This window comes from Rhinopithecus bieti, unplaced genomic scaffold (assembly GCF_001698545.2).
Source record: "Rhinopithecus bieti isolate Rb0 unplaced genomic scaffold, ASM169854v2 scaffold_44695, whole genome shotgun sequence".
Taxonomy (NCBI): Eukaryota; Metazoa; Chordata; class Mammalia; order Primates; family Cercopithecidae; genus Rhinopithecus; species Rhinopithecus bieti.
Genome location: NW_016818171.1, coordinates 436519 through 460675, shown reverse-complemented (window position 1 = coordinate 460675; position 24157 = coordinate 436519). Strand labels below are relative to the sequence as shown.

General features: G+C 46.0%; 1 protein-coding gene across 1 annotated transcript in view; it reads right to left on the bottom strand.

The window, feature by feature from the left end:
- The window catches only part of LOC108518352 (signal transducer and activator of transcription 5B-like), an 80065-nt gene extending 66049 nt beyond the window's left edge, over positions 1 to 14016 (bottom strand). Inside the window, 1 exon segment of the mRNA XM_017856624.1 lies at positions 13992 to 14016. The gene's annotated coding sequence lies outside the window, so the exon portion shown is untranslated.
- Positions 14017 to 24157: the final 10141 nt, after the last annotated feature.

Genomic DNA, 24157 nt, shown 5'->3' with positions numbered 1-24157 from the left:
AAAAAAAAAAAAAAAAAAAAAAAAAAAAAAAAAAACTCCGTAAAGTGTTAAAATTCTTTTATTTTTATTTTGAGACAGGGTCTTTCTCTGTCACCCAGGCTAGAGTACAGTAGAGCGATCACAGCTCAGTGCAGCCTCCACCTTCCAGGCTCAAGCAGTCCTCTGAACTCAGCCTCCTGAGTAGCTGGACCATAGGCGTACACCAGCACCCCGTGCTAATATTTTTATTGTTTGTAGAGATGAGGTTTTGCTATGTTGTCCATACAGGAAAATTCTTTAAAGAAACTATTTAATGTAAATTTAATTAAGGCAGAACATAAATCTCTGGTATTAGCAATGACTTATACCCAAGAGAACATATCTTTCACTAGAGATTTCCTTTACCAGATATTCCCAAATGAGTACCATAATAAACATTTAGAGAATTCATTAAGTGTGACTAATGGAGTTATAAGAAAAAGAAATTCATAGCCTAGCAGCCTTCATAGGTATCACGATGAAGAGGAAAAGCCAATGCAGAAAATATATTGAAATAACATAAAGTTCAGGGTTAAAACAAACTCCACCATTTTTTTCAAAACATCTTCAATATGAAATGAATAGCTTAGCAGAGCATCTATATATACATAAAACCAAAACAACAATTTTTTTTTTTTTTTAAAGAGAGACAGGGTCTCTCTCCATTGCCCGAGCTTGGGAGTGCAGTGGCACCATTATAGCTCACTGCAGCCTCCACTTCCCAGGTTCAAGCAGTCCTTTAGTCTCCCTAACAATTTACTATATTATAAAACAATAGAATTCTCCATACACTTCTGTGTAAAAATATACAGGCTACCACCAAGCATAGGAAAAATAACACAGTCCTGAAGTTCAAATTATTTTAACTCTAAAATGTTAAATGAAATTATGATGATTTTAATATAATTCGACAAAAGATGTCAAAGAACAGGATACTATACCAAATAATTAACAAAACATCACAAACTCCTTTTCTGCTTCTAAAAGAAAACACTGAAAACAAAAAACAAATTCTACATTCTAAGACAAATCAACACACACAGTCATTTTATTTTATTTTATTTTATTTTATTTTATTTTATTTTTTTGAGACGGAGTCTTGCTCTGCCGCCCAGGCTGGAGTGCAGTGGCCGGCTCTCAGCTCACTGCAAGCTCCGCCTCCCGGGTTCACACCATTCTCCTGTCTCAGCCTCCCGAGTAGCTGGGACTACAGGCGCCCACCTCGTCGCCCGGCTAGTTTTTTGTATTTTTTAGTAGAGACGGGGTTTCACCGTATTAGCCAGGATGGTCTCGATCTCCTGACCTCGTGATCCGCCCGTCTCGGCCTCCCAAAGTGCTGGGATTACAGGCTTGAGCCACCGCGCCCGGCCACAGTCATTTTAAAGATAACTTTTTTTCCTGATTACAAAAGGATTCCCTGTATTACCATCTGGTCTTTTGTTTTGTTTGTTGTTTTTGAGACAAGGTCTCGCTCTATCACCCAGGATGAATGCACTGGCTCCATCACAGCTCACTGCAGCCTCGAACTCCCAGGCTCAGCTGATCCTTCTACCTCATCTTCCCAAGTAGCTGAGACCACAGGCATGTGCCACCACGCCCAGCTAACTTTTACATTTTCTGTAGAGATAGGATCTTGCTATGTTGCCCAAGCTGATCTTGAACTCCTGGATTCAAGTGATCCTCCCACCTCAGCCTCCCAAAGTGCTGGAAATATAGGCATGAGCCACTGTGCCCAGCCATAATCTGTTTATTATAGAAAAATGGCTCAAGCCTGTAATCCCAGCACTTTGGGAGGCCGAGACGGGCGGATCACGAGGTCAGGAGATCGAGACCATCCTGGCGAACACGGTGAAACCCCGTCTCTACTAAAAAATACAAAAAACTAGCCGGGCGATGTGGTGGGCGCCTGTAGTCCCAGCTACTCGGGAGGCTGAGGCAGGAGAATGGTGTGAACCCGGGAGGCGGAGCTTGCAGTGAGCTGAGATCTGGCCACTGCACTCCAGCCTGGGCTGCAGAGCGAGACTCCGTCTCAAAAAAAAAAAAAAAAAAAGAAAATGGAAAGATACTACAAAGCACGTGCATGCGCGCACACACGCGGAACTCCACGACCCGGAAGAAATCTTTTTTCAGCACCTGTCCTTTTTTCCAGGCACAACTGTGTATGATTGTTTGTAATTTCATTTTTAGTAATATACAGTGAATTCTGTGTAGGTCATTAAATATTGTTTTATAACATAATTTAAATAGCTGGACAGTATTCCATTGGATAGCTATACACAGGTGTAATAAATGATTTAGTTTATTAAACCTCTAATGGAAACAGCAAGATTTTTCCAATTTATTGCTATTTTAAGATTTGTCCCTTTTTTTTTTTCTTTTTGAGACGGAGTCTTGCTCTGTCACCCAGGCTGAAGTGCAGTGGCCGAAAGCCGCCTCCTGGGTTCACGCCATTCTCTTGCCTCAGCCTCCCAAGTAGCTGGGACTACAGGCGCCCGCCACCACGTCCGGCTAGTTTTTTTTTTGTTGTTGTTGTATTTTTTAGTAGAGACGGGGTTTCACCGTGTTAGCCAGGATGGTCTCGATCTCCTGACCTCGTGATCCGCCCGTCTCGGCCTCCCAAAGTGCTGAGATTACAGGCTTGAGCCACTGCGCCCGGCCTAAGATTTGTCCTTTTGTACAAATCTTTAAATGTATTTCAGATGTCCTAGAATGAAATTCATCTAAATGAAACTGCTAAGTCAAAGGGTATGTACTTTTTTTTTTTTTAAGACAGAGTTTCACTCTGTCACCAGGCTGGAGTGCAGTGGTGTGATCTCAGCTCACTGCAACCTCTGACTCCCTCAACCTCTGACAACCTCAGCCTCCCGAGTAGCTGGGATTACAGGCACGCGCCACCATGCCCAGCTAATTTTTGTATTTTTAGGAGAGATGGGTTTTCACCATGTTGGCCAGGATGGTCTTGAACTCCTGATCGCGTGATCTGCCTGCCTCAGCTTCCCAAAGTGCTGGGAATACAGGTATGAGCTCCCATGCCCGGCCTGAGTATGCACTCTTAAGACTCTCAACACATGTATCAAACTGCCCTCCAAAAAAGCACCAATGTACATTTCAACCAATGAGTATGAAAGTGCCACATTCCCAAGCAACACTGCCCTTATTATTCAGTATTTTTAGTCTTCATAAATCTTGTTAACTGAAAAAACTTGTCATGTTTATTTGCATTTCTTGATTTCTAGTATGGGCGAATACTGTTTCACATGATTATTGGCTATCTGTAGTTTTTCTTTTGTTCATTTTCTATTACTACTTATATAGATTACTTATATATTACAAATATTTACCCATAATGCTTTGTCATATATATTAGAAACATTTTTCTTATTTTGTCACTTAGCTTTGGTTTCTGGCATTTTTTTGGCATAAAGAAGTTTTAAATATTTATGTATACATATAAAAAGATGTATGTATATCTATAAGAAGATATATCTTCTTTTATTAGTTATTTATTAAAGCCACTTATATCCTGTTCAAATTTACCAACAAAATTGGAATGTAATGTTAAGTTCTGTGCAAACTAGACCTCTTCATATTTAGGTAATAAAAATTTAAAACTAGCCAGGCTCACTGGCTCACACCTGCAGTCCCATCTACTCTGGAGGCTGAGGTGGGAGGATCACTTGAGCTCAGGACTTTGAGACCAGCCTGGGCAACATAGTGAGACCCCACTCTTTAAAAAATAATAATAATAAAGTAAATAATAAATAAAATTCAAAACCATATATTTTGAGAATATCATATTGTTGAACAAAATTTTAAATGTGTGTCTAAAGTAGTAAGTTTTCTTACTTAAAGACCCATTCCTGGCACACTTCACTCATCCTGGGCAACAGAGCAAGACACTGTCTTAAAAAAGAAAAAAAAGATCTCATTCCCTTAAAATTATATGCTTTCTGGCCCGGTGCAGTGACTCATTCCTGTAATCCCAATACTGTGGGAGCCTGAGGTGGAGGTGGGAGGGATCTCCTGGGAGACACAGCAAGACCCCTGTATCTCTTTTTTTTAATTATATGCATTTTTCTGGTATTGCAAAGTCAAGGGATGTTGCTTCATCACCAACTCAGCATGTGAATTGTAGCCATGCCACTCAGGAAGCCAAATATTTTCTATTTTGTTTTGATACCTTCAACATGAGGAGAAAGGCCAATCTCTTCATACATTAAAATGAAATTAGTACTTTTAGTTGACATCTGAACTCACAGCAAGATGACCCCATTTGTAAAACATGACTACACTCAGGGTTTCCATATATGTAGTCAGGTACCACATAATGACGTTTCAGTCAATGACAGACCACATATATGACTGTGGTCCCAAAAGATAATAAAATGTAGCTGAAAAATTCCTATCTTCTAGTGACGCTGTAGCCATCATAATGTTGTAATGCAACGCATGACTCACATGTTTGTGGCAATGCTGGTGTAAACAAACCCACTGCACTGCCAGTCATGTGAAAGTCTAGCACATACAATTACGTGCAGTACATAATACTTGATAATGATAATAAATGCCTATGTTACTGGTTTATGTATTTTCTATACTTTTTATCATTATTTTAGAGTGTACTCCTTCTACTTACTAAAACAAAAAAGTGAACTGTAAAACAGCCTCAGGCAGGTCCTTAGGAGGCACTGTTATCATAGGAGATGACAGCTCCATATGTGTTACTGCCCCTGAAGACCTTTCAGTGGAACAAGATGTGAAGGTGCAAGACAGTGATACCGATGACCCCGACCCTGTGTAGGCCTAGACTAATGTGTGTGTTTATGTCTTCACGTCTAAGAAAAGTTTTAAAGTTTTGAAAATTAAAATTTTTTTAAAAAGAGATAAAGTAAAAGAATAAAAACATAAAGAAAATACTGTTGTACAGCCGTACATGTTTATGTGTTAAGCTAAGTGTTATCACAAAAGAGTTTAAAAGTGTAAAAAAGTAAACAGTTGGCCGGGCGCAGTGGCTCAAGCCTGTAATCCCAGCACTTTGGGAGGCCGAGGCGGGCGGATCACGAGGTCAGGAGATCAAGACCATCCCGGCTAACACGGTGAAATCCCGTCTCTACTAAAAACACAAAAAGAAATTAGCTGGGCGTGGTGGCGGGCGCCTGTAGTCCCAGCTACTCCGGAGGCTGAGGCAGGAGAACGGAGTGAACCCGAGAGGCGGAGCTTGCAGTGAGCCGAGATCGCGCCACTGCACTCCAGCCTGGGCAATAGAGCGAGACTCCATCTCAAAAAAAAAAAAAAGTAAACAGTTGGCCGGGCACGGTGGCTCACATCTATAATCCAAGCACTTTGGGAGGTCGAGGTGGGTGGATCACCTGAGGTCAGAAGCGCCACTGCACTCCAGCCTGTGCGACAGGAGCAAGGAGCAAGACTCTATCTCAAAAAAAAAAAAAAAAAAAAGTAAAAGTTTATAAAGTAGAAGTATTACAGCAGGCTAAGGTTAATTTATTATTGAAGAAAGAAACAATTTTCAAAATACATTTAGTGTAGCCTAACCAGATGTATTTTTAAAATATACAGTAATGTACAGTAATGTCTTACGCCTTCACATTCACTCACCATTCACCCACTGAGTTTCCCAGAGCAACTTCCAGTCCTGCAAGCTCCATTCCTGGTAAGTACCCTATACAGATGGACCATTTTTTATCCTTTATGCCATGTTTTTACCGTACCTTTTCTGTATTTAGACATGTTTAGATATACAAATATTTACCCTCGTGTTACAATTGCCTACAGTACTCAATACAGTAACATGTTATATGGGTTTGTAGTCTAGAAGCAATAGGCTTTATCATACAGCCTAGGTGTGGAGTAGGGTTTACCATCTAGGTTTGTGTAAGTACACTTTATGAGGTACCACAATGACAAAATCGCCTAATGCATTTCTTAGGACTTTGTCACCATGTATCATTAAGTGACACATGACTATAGTTATATAACAATAACCAAAGGAAAATACAAAAAGAGGGACTATTTACATTGTATCCTTACATATTAAACCTTCCATACCTTTTGGGATAAGAATCTAGTATCCAGTTCTCACTACACATAGCTTTCCCTCACTTTCTATCAGAAATGAGATAGGAGTCTCACCTTTCTGGCATCAGAAACAGATCACAAATCCTGAAAACAAATTCACAGGGTAAACTGTTTCATTTTTAAAGAGCTGTAGATTTCTGTAGATCTCTAATTTGCTACTTTTCCTAAATCTAAAAGATGACCAAAAGCTTTTAGAAACATTAAACAAAAAAAAAAATAGAATTAGCATTATTTCTAACAGAACATTTTACCTATTTAAATATACTGTAGAATGAATGCTATATTACAAAACTGATGAATTCCAATTTTTAGTACTTTAACAGATTAAATGTTCAAGTTCAAGTGTCTTTTTATACAGGCTACAATGACATGTATTAACGTAGCTTAACATTTAGCTCAGGTTAGATTTTTTTAAATCCCACTCCTCCAAAAACAGTGACTTGCCACCAGCTATAGGCTCTGAAATTATTTATTTTATTTATTTTTTTGAGATGGAGTCTTGCTGTGTCTCCCAGGCTGGAGTGCAGTAGCGCGATCTCAGCTCACTGTAACCTCTGCCTTCTGGGTTCAAGCGATTCTTCTGCCTCAGCCTCCTGAGTAGCTGGGATTACAGGCGTGCGCCACCACACCCGGCTAATTTTTGTATTTTTAGTAGATATGGGGTTTCACTATGTTGGCCAGGCTGGTTTCCAACTCCTGACCTCAAGTAATCCGCCCGCCTTGGCCTCCCAAAGTGTCAGGATTACAGGCGTGAGCCACTGGGCCCGACCTAGGCTCTGAATTTTAGACAACAAAAAATAGTTTTCACAAACTTTTAACTTACTCTCACCTAAAGGCTGGAAAACCCCAGTGAAGGCTTTTAAAACTCATCAGACACAGAAAAAAAGAAACAGCTTTAATTGTAGGATCTCACTGACACAAACATAAGGAAATTCTGAGTTATAGATACCTCACATTAAGCTTTTTCCACTGACATTGTAACTTCTGTCAACATTCAAAGAAAATTCAACCCTGGTCAAAGGTGACAGTTGACAATCCTGGAAGCTAACATCCTCTGTTTATTTGAACAAGTTTATACTCTCTGCAGAGCGAACTGAAGTTCTTCTTGTCTGCGACTTGATCTCCCTGAGTTAAAGCGCTATACTTTAGGGTTGTGAATTCTGTCTCCAAGACTTAACTTCACAATCCACTCCCAAGGAAAAGTGCTGAGAGAAAGTAACCATCATAAATGGAAAAAAAAAAAAAAAATTCTGAGACTATTTTCTAATGGCCTTTGCAGAGCTCTAAACATACAACAGTTCAGTTGTCTTAAAAATTAGCCCAAATAGGCCGGGTGCAGTGGCTCACACTCGTAATCCCAGCACTTTGGAAGGCCGAGGCGGGAGGATCTGAGGTCAGGAGTTCAAGACCAGCCTGGCCAACACGGCGAAACCCTGTCTCTACTAAAAATACAAAAATTATCTGGGCATGGTGGCACACGCCTGTAGTCCTAGCTATTTGGGAGGCTGAGGCAGGAGAATCTCTTGAACCCGGGAGACAGAGGTTGTCCAGCCTGGGTGACAGAGCAAGGCTCCATCTCAAAAAAAAAATAATAATAATAAACTACCCCAAATAAGTAAAATTCTTAAATCTATCCCAGAAATCATGACTAATAGCTCTAAAAAGCTTTAATGCAACAAGAATTGGACCAGAAATCCCCTCAAAATAAAGTTGTAAATAAAATGAGTAGGATTGTTGAGTTCTCAGTACAGATGTGTATGTCAACAAACCCACTACACTGGCACAAATGATCCTTTTGTTTATAAACAGAGGCCAAGGAGACAGCTTATAGCTCTTCATCTATGATGTATATGGTAATGCCAGGGGAAGAAGAACGAAAGACAACTTACAATAAAAATTAAGACTTTCTCTGCTTTAATATAATTTCCACCAGAATTATATACCTTAATTGGAAAAATAATTTATCACCATCTTCATCAACATTAAAAGAATCCTAAACCTATAAAATATTTTCTATTCAAAACCAACCAGACTCCGTTTGGGAACACAAAGAAATATAAGCCTCAAAGAAACAAAAGGTCTTATAACAAAGCGGCAGTGGCCGGCTCGCCTTTGCTGTACACTAGGTTAGGGATGCAGCCTCTGGAATCAGCCTTGCCAAGACCAGTAATGTGACCTTGGACAAATTACTTAACTTCTCTGTGGCCATTTCTTCATCTTCCATCTGGGAATAATACCCACTCCTCTGAGAATCACGAGTTAACACACGGCCAGAACTGAAAACAATGTCTGCCCAGTACACTGTCAGTGAACGGTAAGCATTCAGTAATATTTTTATTATCTTCATACTTGAAGGCATTGGAACATTTTCTCAAACTCTGGGTTTTGAACATAATTTGAAGGAGTTGTTAATTGTCTGCTCACCTCCTGAAAGATTGCATCATAATGATTAGATACATAATCAGAATATCTTCCCAGGTGAGCCGTGGTAAGCAGAGCTCTAGCCCAGAATGATGAATAGTTATTTTTAATACAAATCATGGATGTGGCTGTTACTGGCAACTTCGGCCTGATTTCCCATATGCAAAGAAATCCCCTACCAGGGGAAAACAAGCAAAGTTAGAAACCTGTTGGGTTTGTCCTGTTATCATTACAGGGTAAAGCCAAATTCACATTTAGTAGCCTGATGGGCATTAAAAATATTAGTCACCAAATTAATCCCAACAAATAACAATAATTGATTGGCTCATTGATGTATTTCCCCTTGTCTTCCCCAACCTTTCTCTAACTAGTCAGAAAGGAAAGTTTTCATATTTTCTGAGAATCTCATTACTGCTCTCAAACCATGCTCTGTATCTTAGTATAATTTTAAAAATGAGTCAGCACAAGCACCTCAAAAAACTAGCATAGAATATGAAGCTATTTCTCTTCATAATAGAAAAGTGCAAAAAATTTTTAAAAAGGTTATTCAGGGTACCAAAGGTAATAGAAGAATACATGAAGAGTGAACGTTGTAGTAGATTTTGCAAGCTAGCTTCCAAAAGCAGGTAGAAAAAGATGAATGTTCCTTATCAGTCAATACAAGTATTCATCATCTCAATGGTGTCATCCATGTGAAAATGGACATAGTTATTAAGAATAAACCTAAAGAAGAAACTATCTTGTATGTGACAAATTATAACTTCTCCTTTCTTGAATATTGGGGCAGCAGGGGAATAGGAAGTCAAGATACTCCAAGTATTAACTTCATTTGCAAATTGAATTCTACATAATTGTGCACCATGCTAATGCAATACTGTTTTTAGTAATGTGATCCAAATGAAAATTTAGAAGAGGTAAACTCCCCCTGAACTGCAAACACATCTGAATGTCAATTCAATTAGGAGTCTATTTAGTCATTACACTTCTTAGAATAGAGCGAGTTAAAGACCAGGAAAAGAACACTTGCTTTAATCACTGAAACAATCTACACATATTTCTCAAGGCTCCACTTAACTCATCCTGCAACATTTATATTAAAAGTGACCTACCACTTAAGTTATCCAGGAGAGTCAGGGAAGAGTTTTTTAAGGCTGACGGTGATTCCTCCTCAGCTCTACTACCATACCCTACATTTCGCCTTGTTCTTAACGCTTTTCCATGACACTGTGTATGGCTTTTAGGCAAGTCCAGAAAAATGGCTATCATTACTACTTAACATAAACCATGCGGTTCTATATCATGTAAACCCAGGGCAACTCCTCTTTGAAGCACCGACATTCAAGGCTCTACATAACATGTTTCAACTCTATCTTAGTGCTGTATATTTTCCAAGTACCTGCAAGGAAACAGATAGCAGCACCTCCATTTTTCTGTTAATTGTGCTTTTGTTGCTGTTCTAAGGCTGTTAAACTTTGAAGAGAGTTGGGAAAAGACAAGAACATCTTGCCTTCCCGATTGGGTATTCAGGCTTCACTCAGTAAAGCTATCATGAAGTAGCGCAAAGGGTCAGAGACAAACCACATGGCATCTGATGTTTGTCTGTATAAGTTTAAAATAAAAATAACACTACAAGAAGGTTAACATGTGGACCTAATTTTGAAAATACAAACAGGAAGCACCCCCACCCCAATATTACCATTTAAAAAAAAGGAAACCAAACCTCAAAGATACCTTCCAAGGAAGTGAAGGGTGTGACCCAAACTAACAAAAGTAATAAAATGTCATTTCAACTCTGAAACCATCAAAAGTGGGGGTCTCATTCAACCAACTAAAAATCTAACACCTGTAAATTACTCTTCTCTTTTGATTAGTAAAAACGGCATAGATTTAGACGTGCAAAATCTTCTCCAAACTGACATAGGCTTTTCGGTAGCAGAGGATCATCATTAATAAAACACCCAATGTCAAGATTTTACTTCAAATAAGGCCACTATAATTAAGAGTGAATACAGTTTTATAAAATGGCTATCACTCTGATGCTTACAGCTTAAATTTAAGTACAAAAACTGTCTGATCAATGGAAACTAGATTGTTAAGTTTGACTTTCTTATTCCCAGAAACAAGCATAAAACTGTTGTTTTTCCAACATTGCAGGGGAAAAAAACCACTTCTGATTTTAGAAGAGTTCTATTCACAAAGCTCAGAATTAAAAACATTTTCGTCCTTTAAATACCACACGTTTGAGGACAGCAATAGTGTGGCGCTAACTTTGAAGCATTATTTTTATTAAGTTGCACAGTTAAAGTATTTTGATACTTTGATACGTTATAGTATCAAAATAAAAGGATATTCTTCTGAAGAGTCCAGTAACCTGGAATTGCCAGATAGCTTTTTAAAAGAATAAGTTTCAAATTATCAGAAAAATCATACAAACTAGGGTTATTTTGCTTCCTTTTGTAGGAATAATGCAGTAATCTACACTCTTAACAGAAAGGGAAAAAATGTGTCACAGATAGAATGTCCAGAAATCTGTGAATAACTTTATGAGATACAGACATGTTTGTAGGGCACGAAAATAGTTAGTCTTCCTTCGATTCCACCTGTAACCTGCATCTAATCTTGAGCATGTTATTTACCTATCTATAACGTCTTCCTTTTACAATAAGACTACTGTGTCACCTACCTACATAACAAGCCAAATAAACCACAACAAATGGATTCATAATATATAAGCCTAACAAAAATTACAGACAATTTGAATACTAACAATACTACGATGTGAAAAAACTCGACTTAAGTATCAAAAAGTAATAAGCGGCAACTTTAGTCTTGATGTGGCTTTTACATATGTAAATGACACAAAAACAATCAAGAGAGGAAGAAAATGGAGATGAGATGAAAAGTCAGAGCAGGATAGGAAGTGTTGACCAAAATATTTATGTTGTAACACTCCAAACGATGATAGCACATTTTTCTCCTACTATCATACATACTAGGAAGTACACACCTTAAATTTCTTAACACAATCCATATTAACAACCTGTGGGCAAAAAAATGCAAGCACTGAAAACGTGAGAACTGATGAGAAGGTGGGATAGTTTATTTAGTTGGGTATACAGCAAAGATTTTGTGCAGAGTTTAGCTTCAAGTTATGCAATAACCAAACTGCTGGTGATAGAAATCAACTTTTTTTTTTTTTTTTCTGATGGTTTGCTCTACAACAACAACAAAAAAATCTCCATTCCTTCCCTGTGTCTCAATCTGGAGCTTGAAATTTCATCTTCCAGAGGCTACAGTAGCAAACAAGTCATCTCCTAGATAACACACTTACCTTACCCAAGGCGTGGTGTTGTTTGAATTAAACGTAACAGATAACACAAATTGTCACATAGGAAGTTTTTCTTTAAATCCGCAGCCCCTTCTCTCATTTAGCCCTGTCCATTCCAACAATGATCTTCCATGAGATGGAAACTGGTACCCAAATGAATAAACAAAACAACCCGAAGCCTTAAAATAAAATCAATCAATAAGATTCTCCTCATTTGAAATGATCAGAACCACTCCAATATTTACAGTGTTACAAAATGAAATTTTAAAACAAGAAAGGCACACTCAATAAAATACATCCTCACCTAGGAACTGACAGGCAATGAACATAACGCAATATAACATAAGCAAATGGACAATAACAGAATGTTGGGGAGAGAGGCACAGTTCTATTATCTTAATTGAACGATAACAAAATTATCTGAAATAATGTAGACCCAACAGCTGAAAGCTTATTATGGCCCAGGCGGCTATCCAACAGCTCTGGAAACCTAAGATCCAAGCTGACCATAAACACCACTTGAAGACTGAAAAAAATGACATAAGCCCAAGCATGATATTCGGTGTCACGCTGGCCCTTTCAAAGGGCATTCCCTGAGGACACTGCAGAGAGAATGTATGGAATTGTATCTAGGCAAAGATCTATATACTGCATGGTGCTTTGGGAAGAGCACGAATCTCAGTCCTTGAAGTTTCAATCCCTGGATACTCAACAAACAGCCATGTCACCCGAGCAGGTCACTTACTCCACCTATCTGGGCCTCAGTTTCCTCATTTGTACAATACAAGAATGTGGCATCATCGCTGGGTTCCTTTCCAGCTCTAACATTCTTTGACCCACTTTTGGCACCATTTATTTGATACAAGCTATGGCGGGATCACAGGGACCAAAAAGAAAAGAACTGACTCTGGCTCTTTGGGAAAGAGAGAATGGGTATCTCTTTTAGCCTTTAAAATTCTTGTTGTTTTCATTAATCCCGTCCTCCTAAAAGCTGGCACTTGTTTTTCTTCTTTGCCTTTTCCATCACTGCTGGCTACAAGTGTTTGCAACCACCTCTTGCTCCGTGTGAGTTCTTTCCTCTTTGATCACCCCGACCATCTTGCCAGATTCCTTTAGCCTCAGACCAGCTTTTGTGATACAACAACTCCCCTTCCGACTCTCCATATCTATCCCCGACACCAGGAGCACTTTTAACCCTTTATCCCTGACTAGAAAGAAAAAGCACACTGTATCCCACGGCCACACGAACGAGCCCAGGCCTGGCGGGTCCTGATGTGGGATCCCGCCCCCCAGAGTCTTATCGAAACGTTCGTATTTGTTGTCTTGACTCCTTATAAGGCCCTGTTTCTTGAAGCTTTGCTAATACCCTCCACCGCACCAGGCACCCCAGCAGGCTCATCCCATCCCCGGAGTCCCGGGCACCGCTTTTGAAAAAAAGAAGTTAAAGCAAGGAAGACGGCTGGGGCTATTCGGAATTGCAACGTGAAAGTGTGAGGCGGCTGACAGCAGCCCCCTGAGCTCCTACGAGGTCGACGCGGGGTCCCCACACACCCACTCGGACACACGCGCACGCAGCCTTTAAAGCGCACGCCCCCCAAGGCGCCGCGGCGTTCGCACGTCCCCCTCGCGCGCCCCGCATTGCCCCAGCCTCCCCGGCAGCCAGCGCCGGACCCCTCTCCCGCGCGGCGCCCTCGCCAGCGCGCAGCACCGCGGGAGCGGATGGCGGCGGCGCGGCCCTGACGGGCGGTGAGCGGGCTGGAGAGCGGCCCCGCCGGGACTGGCTCCCCGGCCTGGCTCCCCGGCCCGGGCCCGGGCTCGCCCCGCAGCGCTACCATCGCTCGTTGCCCCTCGGGCGCCCGCGGTTGCTCCGGCCCGGCTGTCTGGCTTGCCCGCCCGCCCGCTCCTTCCCTCGGCCGGGGCCGCGCGGCGGAGTCGCCTGCGCTGGTCCCCGGCCCGGGGTGACGGCTCCGGCCGCGACTCTCCTCCCGCCGGGGTCCGCGGGGGCGCGCGCGCCGCTCACGGCGCGGAGGCCCAGGGTACGCGGCGCCGCTGGCAGCCCGGAGCGCGCCCCGCTTTCCTGGTTCCGCCCGGCGCGCGCTCGCCAGCCCTCGGTCCCTCTCAGTGTCTCGCACCCCTCCGCGGCCGCTCCTGAGGGACCCGGACCCCTCGGCGCATCCGAGGTGGCGGCGCTCTCGGCGGGGCGGTGCCGGCGCCGCGCGCACCCCCTTTCTGCGACGGTGGGGTGTCTTCCCGGCTCGGCTCCCTAGCCGACCCCGCACCGCAAGCACATGCTGCTTTGTTTGGGTTGAGTCGACCACCACTGGCAGGGCTAGGGCGCACTGTCGTGGTCGTGTTGATTGGCCCCCTCCGCGGCCCGCCCACCTCCCTCCCTGGGAGCCCAGGCCCGCGTTCCGGGTCCTCTCCCTCCCAGGCCGAGGTCAGAAGTCCACAGCGGCCCCGATCAATAATTATCCTGGGTTTGCCCCCGGAAGGGCGTCTCAGCCAGGGCTCCTGCCGCCTGCATGGGCACGGCAGGAGTTCACATTCACCCAGGCCGAATGCACCTGTCTGTGTTCCAGAGTGAACCTACAGGGTACGGGGCTCCTGGGGCCGGTTCCCTTCCTGGCTAAATCTGGCTGGCTCCCACCAGTCAGAGCTGCGGGAGGGACTGCTCTCTCCAGAGAAGAAAGAATAAACAGGGTCACCTGTAGGATCCAGGGAAAGGGGGTCCCCCAGATCCTTTCCACGTGATGGGGAGGGGGTTGCGGTGTGTGGGAAGCCAGCCTGAGTCACCCACTCTCCTCCCCTCTGCTTCATCTCGCTCCCGGAGCTGGCCAGCGGTTTCCCTGGCAACCCTCCAAGGACTAGCACTAAAGCAAGACATAGGAAAGCTCCAGAAGCCCAGCTGCACGGGCCAAAAGAGAGAGAAGGACCCCTCCTGGCCCCACTCAGACGCACACAGCTCCCCTGTGTGTATGCAAAATGTTCATGTCCAGAGATGGCCCAGAGCTGCAAGTTCTCCCATAGTCCTCCCTGGGCAGCTCTTTCCAGCAGCTTTTTCTTCACCTCCAGAATGACACCAGCCACAAAGGTCTCCAGCTGGTCAAAAAACCCTTGTCCCCTACCCAGGCCACTGCTCCAGTCCCACACTCTGGGCCAACACCTGGCACAGTGCTTTGCACAGAGTAGGTTCAGGGAGCTTGGAGGCAGGAGAAGGAAGCAGGAAGCAGGATGGATGGGCCAACCAACCCCGAGCTCTCTGGCAACCTCCCTGACAGACACTGCCCATGCATGATGTTTTGACACTCAGGCGCTCCATGTTCTCCGTATTTCTCTTTTCTTTTCTTTCTTTTTTTGAGACGGAGTCGCTCTCTGTTGCCCAAGGCTGGAGTGCAATGTTGAGGTCTCAGCTCACAGCAACCTCCACCTCCCAAGTTCAAGTGATTCTCCTGCCTCAGCCTCCTGAGTAGCTGGGATTACAGGCGCATGCCACCACATCCAGCTAATTTTTGTATTTTTTTAGGGGTTTCACCATGTTGGCCAGGCTGGTCTTGAACTCCTGACCTTGTGATCTGCCTGCCTCAGCTTCCCAAAGTGCTGGGATTACAGGTGTCAGCCACCGCACCTGGCACATGTTTCTCTTTCTTGTGAGCTTTCATGCCTGCACCATGCTGTTCCCTCTGCCTGGAATGTCCTGCCTTCTTGATGCCTGCAATTCCATGATATTTGCTTCAGGCAATGACCTCCCTCCTTGTTTCCCACTGTGTTGTTCATGCCTCTATTACAGTGCTTCTTATGTTGAAGGACAATTTCATGTTTTCATGTTTCTGTCTGTATCCCCAAGGGCTGACACAATATCTTATTCACTTTTTTTTTTTTTTTTTTTTGAGACGGAGTCTCGCTCTGTGGCCCGGGCTGGAGTGCAGTGGCCGGATCTCAGCTCACTGCAAGCTCCGCCTCCCGGGTTTACGCCATTCTCCTGCCTCAGCCTCCCGAGTAGCTGGGACTACAGGCGCCCGCCACCTCGCCCGGCTAGTTTTTTTGTATTTTTTAGTAGAGACGGGGTTTCACCGTGTTAGCCAGGATGGTTTCGATCTCCTGACCTCGTGATCCGCCCGTCTCGGCCTCCCAAAGTGCTGGGATTACAGGCTTGAGCCACCGCGCCCGGCTCTTATTCACTTTTAAATCCCCCTACTCATGTTCAAGCCCAGAACAGACACTCAATAAATATTTTTGGTACAAATCCTATGCTCTAGGAATGGAAATGGAGGCTACAAGGACTATGCAGTCATTAAGAGTACAGGGTCTAGCCCAGTGTGGTGACACATACCTGTGGTCCCAGCTACTGAGGAGGCTAAGGTGGGAGGATCACTTGAGCCCGGGAGGTCAAGGGTGTGATTATTGTTATTTATTTTTTTGGAGACAGAGTCTCACAAAAAAAGGTCTCAGTGTGGTGGCACAATCACAGCTCACCGCAACCTCCTGGACTCAAGCAATCCTCCTGCCTCAGCCTCATGAGTAGCTGGGACCACAGAAGTGCACCACTACTCCCAGATAATTTTTTAAAATTATTGTAGGCTGGGCATGGTGGCTCACGCCTATAGTCCCAGCACTTTGGGAGCCCAAGGTCAGGTGTTCGAGACCAGCCTGGCCAATACGGCGAAACCCTGTCTCTACTAAAAATACAAAACTTAGCTGGACGTGGTGGCATGCGCCTGTAGTTCCAGCTACTTGGGAGGCTGAGGCAGGAGAACTTCTTGAACCTGGGAGGCGGAGGTTGCAGTGAGCCAAGATTGCGCAACTGCATTCCAGCCTGGGGCGACAGAGTGAGACTCCATCTCAAAAAAAAAAAAAAAATGATTTGTAAAGACACGGTCTCACTATATTGCCTGGGCTGTTCCAGAACTCATGGCTCAAACAGCCCTCCCCCCTCAGCCTCCCAAAGTGCTGGAATTACATTTGTGAGCCACTGTGCCCAGCCTGAAGCTGTAATGAGCCATGATTGTGCCACTGCTCTCCAACCAGGGCAACAGACAGAGTGAGACCTGTCTCAAAAAAAAAAAAAAAAAGTACAGGTTCTCAAACCAGACTCTGTCAATTCCTTGAGCCAGGTAATCTTGAGTGTGTTTTCCTCTATCTTCTTGTTTGTAATGTGGTGATAGAGATAGTACCTACCTCATCAGGTTGCGAGAAATAAGTGTGTACTACACGTAAGGTGCTTCCCTGTAAAGTACTATATTAACTATTACTGTGGTGTTTAGTAGCAGCTAAGATGAATACTCCTCTTCCCAAGACCCACCAAGGTCTAGGACTCAAGCCAGCTGGTTTGTTTAAATGTCCTGAAGGGGGCCAGGCGCGGTGGTTCACACCTGTAATCCCAGCACTGTAGGAGGCTGAGGAGGGTGGATCACCTGAGATCGGGAGTTCGAGACCAACCAACATGGAGAAACCCTGTCTCTACTAAAAATACAAAATTAGCTGGACATGGTGGCGCCATTACAGGATTACATGCCTGTAATCCCAGCTACTTGGGAGGCTGACCCTGGGTGACCACTGGCCACACATTTGCTAAGAAAGGGCACTGTGGGAACATCCCTTTTTCCCTATGGGGATGAATCCTTCCATAGGGGGATAGGTCAGTACAGGACCCTGGAGCCATGTGAATATGATATAGGACACTCAACAGATAAGAAAGTGGGGCCACCAGATCTCCAAGGCCTCAGAATGGTGTGGCCTCGGTTTGGAATGGGTTCTGCAGTTTTGGAGGGCTCTGTCAGTGCCCCTGCTTACTGAGGCAGGAGAATCACTTGAACCTGGGAGACGGAGGTTGTGGTGAGCCAAGTTTGCACCATTGCACTCCAGCCTGGGCAATAAGAGCGAAACTCCATCTCAGAAAAAAAAAAAAAAAAATGTCCTGAAGGGTGGGTGGGAATGCCTCTTGATTCTTCCATCTCTAGGCACATCTCTGACTGATGGTCACCAGGCACCAAGCTAGACCTGGCTGAGCTAGACCTGGCTGGGTGTGTACACAGATGCCAAGGACAGAATGTTCTGGGTGACTACCTCCGCAAAACAGAATGTTGTCATCCTAGGATGGGAAGGCCTGACACCTGCTTCTCTGCTTGACAGTTCTGATGGGGTGAGACCCTCTTCTTCTAGGCCTCAGGAACATATTCCCTTAAGTTGAGGGGACACCAGACTTAAGACATGACAGAAAGAAAGAAATTGAACAGGAAGCTAGGATCCTGAAAGACCCCACAGTCCAACCCAGAGGGAATGACCCAAGGAGGTACCTGGAGATGCAGCAATGTCCACTGGAGGGCCTCATCCCTTAGTGCACTGGCCTGAGCCAGGAGAGAGGCTTGGGGGAAGAGCCTGGGGGTCTAGTCCACAGCTCTTGTCCATGCTTGCCCCTGCTCCCATCCAGGACTGCCCGCAGCCTCCTCTCCTCTCTCTCTCATGGATGAACACATGGCTCTCGGAGCAGGCAGCTCCCCTACTTCACATCCTCCCTCACTCTTGCCTCAGAGATCATGAGGTCATTTTCTGGGAACATCATTGAAGCCACAACCATGATCCCCTGTGGCCAGAAACCAGAGACCTTCGTTATTGTGGCTTCCCTCCTGCATCCCAGGAGTGAGGCTGACCCTGGGCGACCACTGGCCACACATTTGCTAAGAAAGGGCACTGTGGGAACATCCCTTTTTCCCTATGGGGATGAATCCTTCCATAGGGGGATAGGTCAGTACAGGACCCTGGAGCCATGTGAATATGATATAGGACACTCAACAGATAAGAAAGTGGGACCACCAGATCTCCAAGGCCTCAGAATGGCGTGGCCTCGGTTTGGAATGGGTTCTGCAGTTTTGGAGGGCTCTGTCAGTGCCCCTGCTTACTTCTGCCAGAGAATCGGTGGTGAAAAGTTAGATCTGGTTCTAAATCCCAGCTCTGCTAACTTACTAGCTGTGTAACTTTGGTCTAGGTACTTAATGTCTCTGAAGACCTCAGTTTCCCATCATGTGTAAGTCATAGTGCGGAGGTGAAGTGTAATGTATGTTTTACATGCACATTTAAATGCACAAAAGACCCTAGCAACTGTTGTTGCCCCTCCAGAAAGGCCATGGGGGACAGGAAAGGGCAGAGACTAACTTTTCACCACATACCCTTTTGAATCTTTTGTTACAAAATACATACCCCATGTGCAGATGCTCCCTATTAAAACATTAGTAAAATGGACAGTTTTTTTTAAAGGAAAAAGGAGAGTATTTGTGAAGGCAACTAAGCACTGTGCCTGGCACTTGATAAAAAAGCATTTTCTGTCTTTCTTTCCCTCAGCCCAATCCCAGCCAGCGTGCTGGGCCAGGAGAGAGCTGGTGCTTTGTCACATGGAGGGGAGGGGAGAGCGCAGGAGCGATGGATGTGCAGAGGCATGGAGGACTCGCCACCTGGAGAGTCTCACACACCCGCTCTCAGTCTTGCTCCTGTGTGCCTCACCGATCTGGGCTCCCTTCCAGTCAGAGCTAAAGGCTAAAGGGTTGGCTCTCTGGAAAGGCCAAGGATCCCTGACCCCGCCTCTTGGGACAGGGTCACTGGGCCCTCTCCACCCAGAGTCCTGGGAAGATGCAGCATTTTCCAGGGAGGGTGGGGCAGACACAGAGGAGGGAGCAGAGTGCCACTGCAGCCAGTATCTTGCTGGCTTGCTGGGCAGGTTAAGAACTCAAAATTCAGCCCAGCACCAGGCAACGATGAGGCTGTTGTCGCCACTGCGGGTGGAAGAGCAGGTCAGTGGGACCAGAGCAGGCAGAGGCCAGGGCAGCAGGGGGAGAGCCTTCTGGGAACCATGGTGGGGGCGGTCAGTGAACAGGGGGCTGCCCTGAACTGCCAGAGCTCTGGAAGTTCTGTGCTGCTTTAGGGGCCTTCATGAATCCAACAAATATTTATGAAGCCTCTGTTGTGGACAAGCAGTGGGACATAGCCCTTTAGGCAGTGTGTTATACAGATGGGATTGAAGGGCAGAGGAGAAAACACCCAGCTCTACTGGCCAAGGCCTCTGAGCACCTACAATGCACCAGGCACTGACTCTTTTTTTTTTTAGACAGAGTCTCACTCTGTCACCCAGGCTGGAGTGCAGTGGTGCGATCTCAGTTCACTGCCACCTCCACCTCCCAGGTTCAAGTGATTCTTGTGCCTCAGCCTCCCAAGTAGCTGGGATTACAGGCATCTGCCATCACACCTGGCTAATTTTTTTATTTTTAGTAGATAACAAGGTTTCACCATGCAGAGTCTGTGCCAGGTTGGTCAGGCTGGCCTCAAATTCCTGACCTCAGGTGATCCACTTGCCTCAGCCTCCCAAAGTGCTAAGATTACAGGCATGTGCCACTGCGCCCGGCCTGTGACTGGGTCTTAACAGAAATCCCGGCAGTGGATCTTGCTATTTCTTTACAAGTGAGGACGCTTAGATCCAAGAGGCAGACTCACTCATTCAAGATCCTACAGCAGAGCCAGGGTCTGCACCAGGACCTTATGACTCCAAAGCCTTTGTGTTTTCCTCTAGGCCACACTAACCCTAGGAAAGATGAGGCCAATTTTACCAGGTGGCCAAGGGAGGAATGACATTCCAGGTAGATGGAATGAAAGGGGCTAGTGCTTGGAGTTGAGAGGCCAGTGTAAGGGGAACGGCCTGGCCGAAGCACTTTTTTAAGGCTTGGAGCAAGGAAGATGTGGGTAGATCTGAGACTAAAGAAACGAAGAAACAATGAGAAACAGATTGTACAGAAAGGAATTCCCTCCAGTCATAACAAAGGAAAGTGGCAGTGTACGGGGAGGTGTCGTGGAAGATGCTCAGCCCGCTCGCACACAACCCTCAGAGGGCTTGAGATCAGGTACTGGGCTGGCCGAGGCACAAAAGATTTCTTGTTCGGCTGTAAGGAGGAGAAACTAGCTCAGCGGGAAGAGAGGCCTGATAGTCATCATGGATGAGGATGAGAAGCCAGGTTTGACCCAGGGCCGCCCAGGACACTGCCAATTCCACTCAGTTGCCTGGCTCTGTGTGCCCTCTCTCCTCTCTCCAGGATCCTGGGCCTGGCCTTGCGATGAGGGGGCTGCAAAGGGTGGGCTCCTCCTGCCCACCTGACTGGCTGGGAAATGTGAACCTGGCACAGACTCTGCATCCTCTTCTCTTTGTCCAGAAAGAAACCGGCCTACAAGCCTCTCCCTCAGGCAGGCAGGCTGGGCAGCTGGGCAGAGGAGGCAGGACTCCCCTCCTACCCACCCTGTCCAGCCCCACACCCTTCCCCTCCCTCTATTCCCAGAAACAGAGGACAGTCACTATGCCTCAGGCAGGATGGCCTGTGTTCTCTTGGTGACTTCACTGTAAGGCGACTTCCCTGAAGAGTGGTGGATAGGGGACAGCTGCAGGAACGGGCTTCACCCGAGCTTCAGCAGCTCCTTCCCTTCCCCCAAATGTGCACAGAATTCCTCACCCTGTTCATATAAACACACACCCTCCCTAGGTCCTGCTCTGTCTTCATGGACAAGAACGGGGGTGGCATTTCTACAGGGAGGTCCCAGGGCCTGGCCTCAGAGGTGGGGTGTACTCTGAGCATGGGCCCATGGCCCCACTTCTAGAAGCCTTCTCCGGAGGGGGCTGGAGTGCAGGTAGACTGTCCAAGCAGAGGCAAGGTGGGGGTGAAGCAGGATGTTTAAGTGCTCCAGGGCTTCTCCCCTCTGCCGCAGGGCAAAGAGATACTTCCTAGAAAGCCTCCAGCTTTCTCGGGAAGGCCCTTCACCCCTACCCCACCTCCCCTCTGGCTCCCATGTAACAGGAACGAACTCTCCTTGAAGAAGGGACTTGGAGCACAGGAAACAAAGGCATCTCTGTACCACCTCCCTCCACCCCCAAGGAAGGTCAGGTCAAGGTGACCTCAGTCTGTTCTCCCCAGGGTAGGGGCATGGGCAGACCTGATTGCCAAGGGCAAGGCAGAAAGGGGACCTGGGATAATTCTTTTTTTTTTTTTTTTTGAGATGGAGTTTCACTCTTGTTGCCCAGGCTGGAGTGCAATGGCGCAATCTCAGCTAACTGCAACCTCCACCTTCCTGGTTCGAGCGATTCTCTTGCCTCAGCCTCCCAAGTAGCTGGGATTATAGGCATGCGCCACCATGCCCAGCTGATTTTTGGAATTTTAGTACAGACGGGGTTTCACCATATTGGCCAGGCTGGTCTTGAACTCCTGACCTCAGGTGATGCACCCGCCTCGGCCTCCCAAAGCGCTGGGACTACAGGCGTGAGCCACCGCGCCTGGCCCTTTGGGATAATTCTCTTAATCCATAAACTCAAACCCACCTTCGTGTAAGTGTGCACAGAGCACACTGTCGCACTCAATAGAGCAGGGGTGTAGGCTGGGTGAGAATGGAGGTGCTATGCTCCGCACCACAGAACAGTGGTGGGCTAGCCCAGCCCAGGGAGGCCTCTTCACTCTCCCGGTGTGTGCCGGGCTTGGGGAACCCTAGAAAGGTTATACTGAGACCCTGCTCACAAGGCCCAGCAACTTGGATCCTGGTGCCATATGTGCACTTACTGGCCAAACAGCTTTGGGCAGGTTTCTTTCATGGACTAATCAAAGGGTGTGATTCTGGCTCTGACTGCCTTCAAGGTTATTGAAAGGATCCATTGAGTTGAAGAGCACAACCATGTTTGTACAAATGCGCCTCCATGTAGTTCAGGATACGAATATAGTGTGCCAACTGCAGCCTAGGCTGCAGACTATTATTATTCCTAATAAAATATAGGAGGTCTTCTTTTGGAGAATATATTTCTTTTTTTTTTTCTTTTTTTTGAGACGGAGTCTCACTCTGTTGCCCAGGCTGGAGTGCAGGGGCGCAATCTCGGCTCACTGCAACCTCCGCCTCCCGGGTTCAAGAGATTCTTGTGCCTCAGCCTCCCAAGTAGCTGGGATTACAGGTGCGTGACACCACGCTCAGCTAATTGTTTTGTATCTTTAGTAGAGATGAGGTTTCACCATGTTGGTCAGACTGGTCTCAAAGTCCTGGCCTCAAGTGATCCTCCCACCTTGGCCTCCCAAAGTGCTGGGATTACAGGAGTGAGCCACTGCACCCAGCCTGGGGAATATATTTCCGTAAGATTTCTAAAATCTTTCCTCACTCCCCATCTAATGCTGTGACTTGGATTTGGGGGTGACGAGCAATTAGGGGCAAGTAGGCCAGCCTCAGACCCCAGCTCAGTAAGACCCTCGACAGTTTCTGATCTTCCTGAACCCCCATCCCGTGGCCTCAGTTTTCTCCTCCACAGCCTGGTTCCCCAGAACCACCAGGGTACTTTGTGGTGGGAAATCGCAGAGGCCAAACCAGGGGACTGAAAGCGAAAAGAAACCCCAGGCCGGGCGCGGTGGCTCAAGCCTGTAATCCCAGCACTTTGGGAGGCCGGGACGGACGGATCACGAGGTCAGGAGATCGAGACCATCCTGGCTAACACGGTGAAACCCCGTCTCTACTAAAAAAAAATACAAAAAACTAGCTGGGCAAGGTGGTGTGCGCCTGTAGTCCCAGCTACTCAGGAGGCTGAGGCAGGAGAATGGCGTAAACCCGGGAGGCAGAGCTTGCAGTGAGCCGAGATCCGACCACTGCGCTCCAGCCTGGGTGACAGAGCGAGACTCCGTCTCAAAAAAAAAAAAAAGAAACCCCAAATTTGACATTTTCAGGTAGTTGTGTTATCTCGAGCCACAACGACAGTCACCTCTTCCCCTAACCCAACTCTGACACCCTTCCCTCTACTCCCTTAGGTGCCCTTTGCCCATCCTGGGAAAGTTCCACAGCTCCTCCTCCTCCCCACTGCATCTCAAAGGGAGAACAGGCACAAAGAAATGGAGAGAAACCTAGACAGAATCAGAGAACCAGATGGAGACCTAATGAGACAGGGAGAGACACAGAGAGAATAAAAGCCAGAGGAGGGGCTGGGCGCAGTAGCTGATGTCTGTAATCCCAGCACTTTGGGAGGCCGAGGCGGGCGGGTCGCCTGAGGTTGTGAGTTCAAGACCAGCCTGACCAACATGGAGATACCCTGCCTCTACTAAAAATACAAAATTAAAAATACAAAATTAGCCAGGAGTGGTGGCATATGCCTGTAATCCCAGCTACTTGGGAGGCTGAGGCAGGAGAATCGCTTGAACCTGGGAGGCTGAGGTTGCTGTGAGCCGAGATCGAGCCATTGCACTCCAGCCTGGGCAACAAGAGAGAAACTCCATCTCAAAAAAAAAAAAAAAAAAAAAAAAAAAAAAAAAC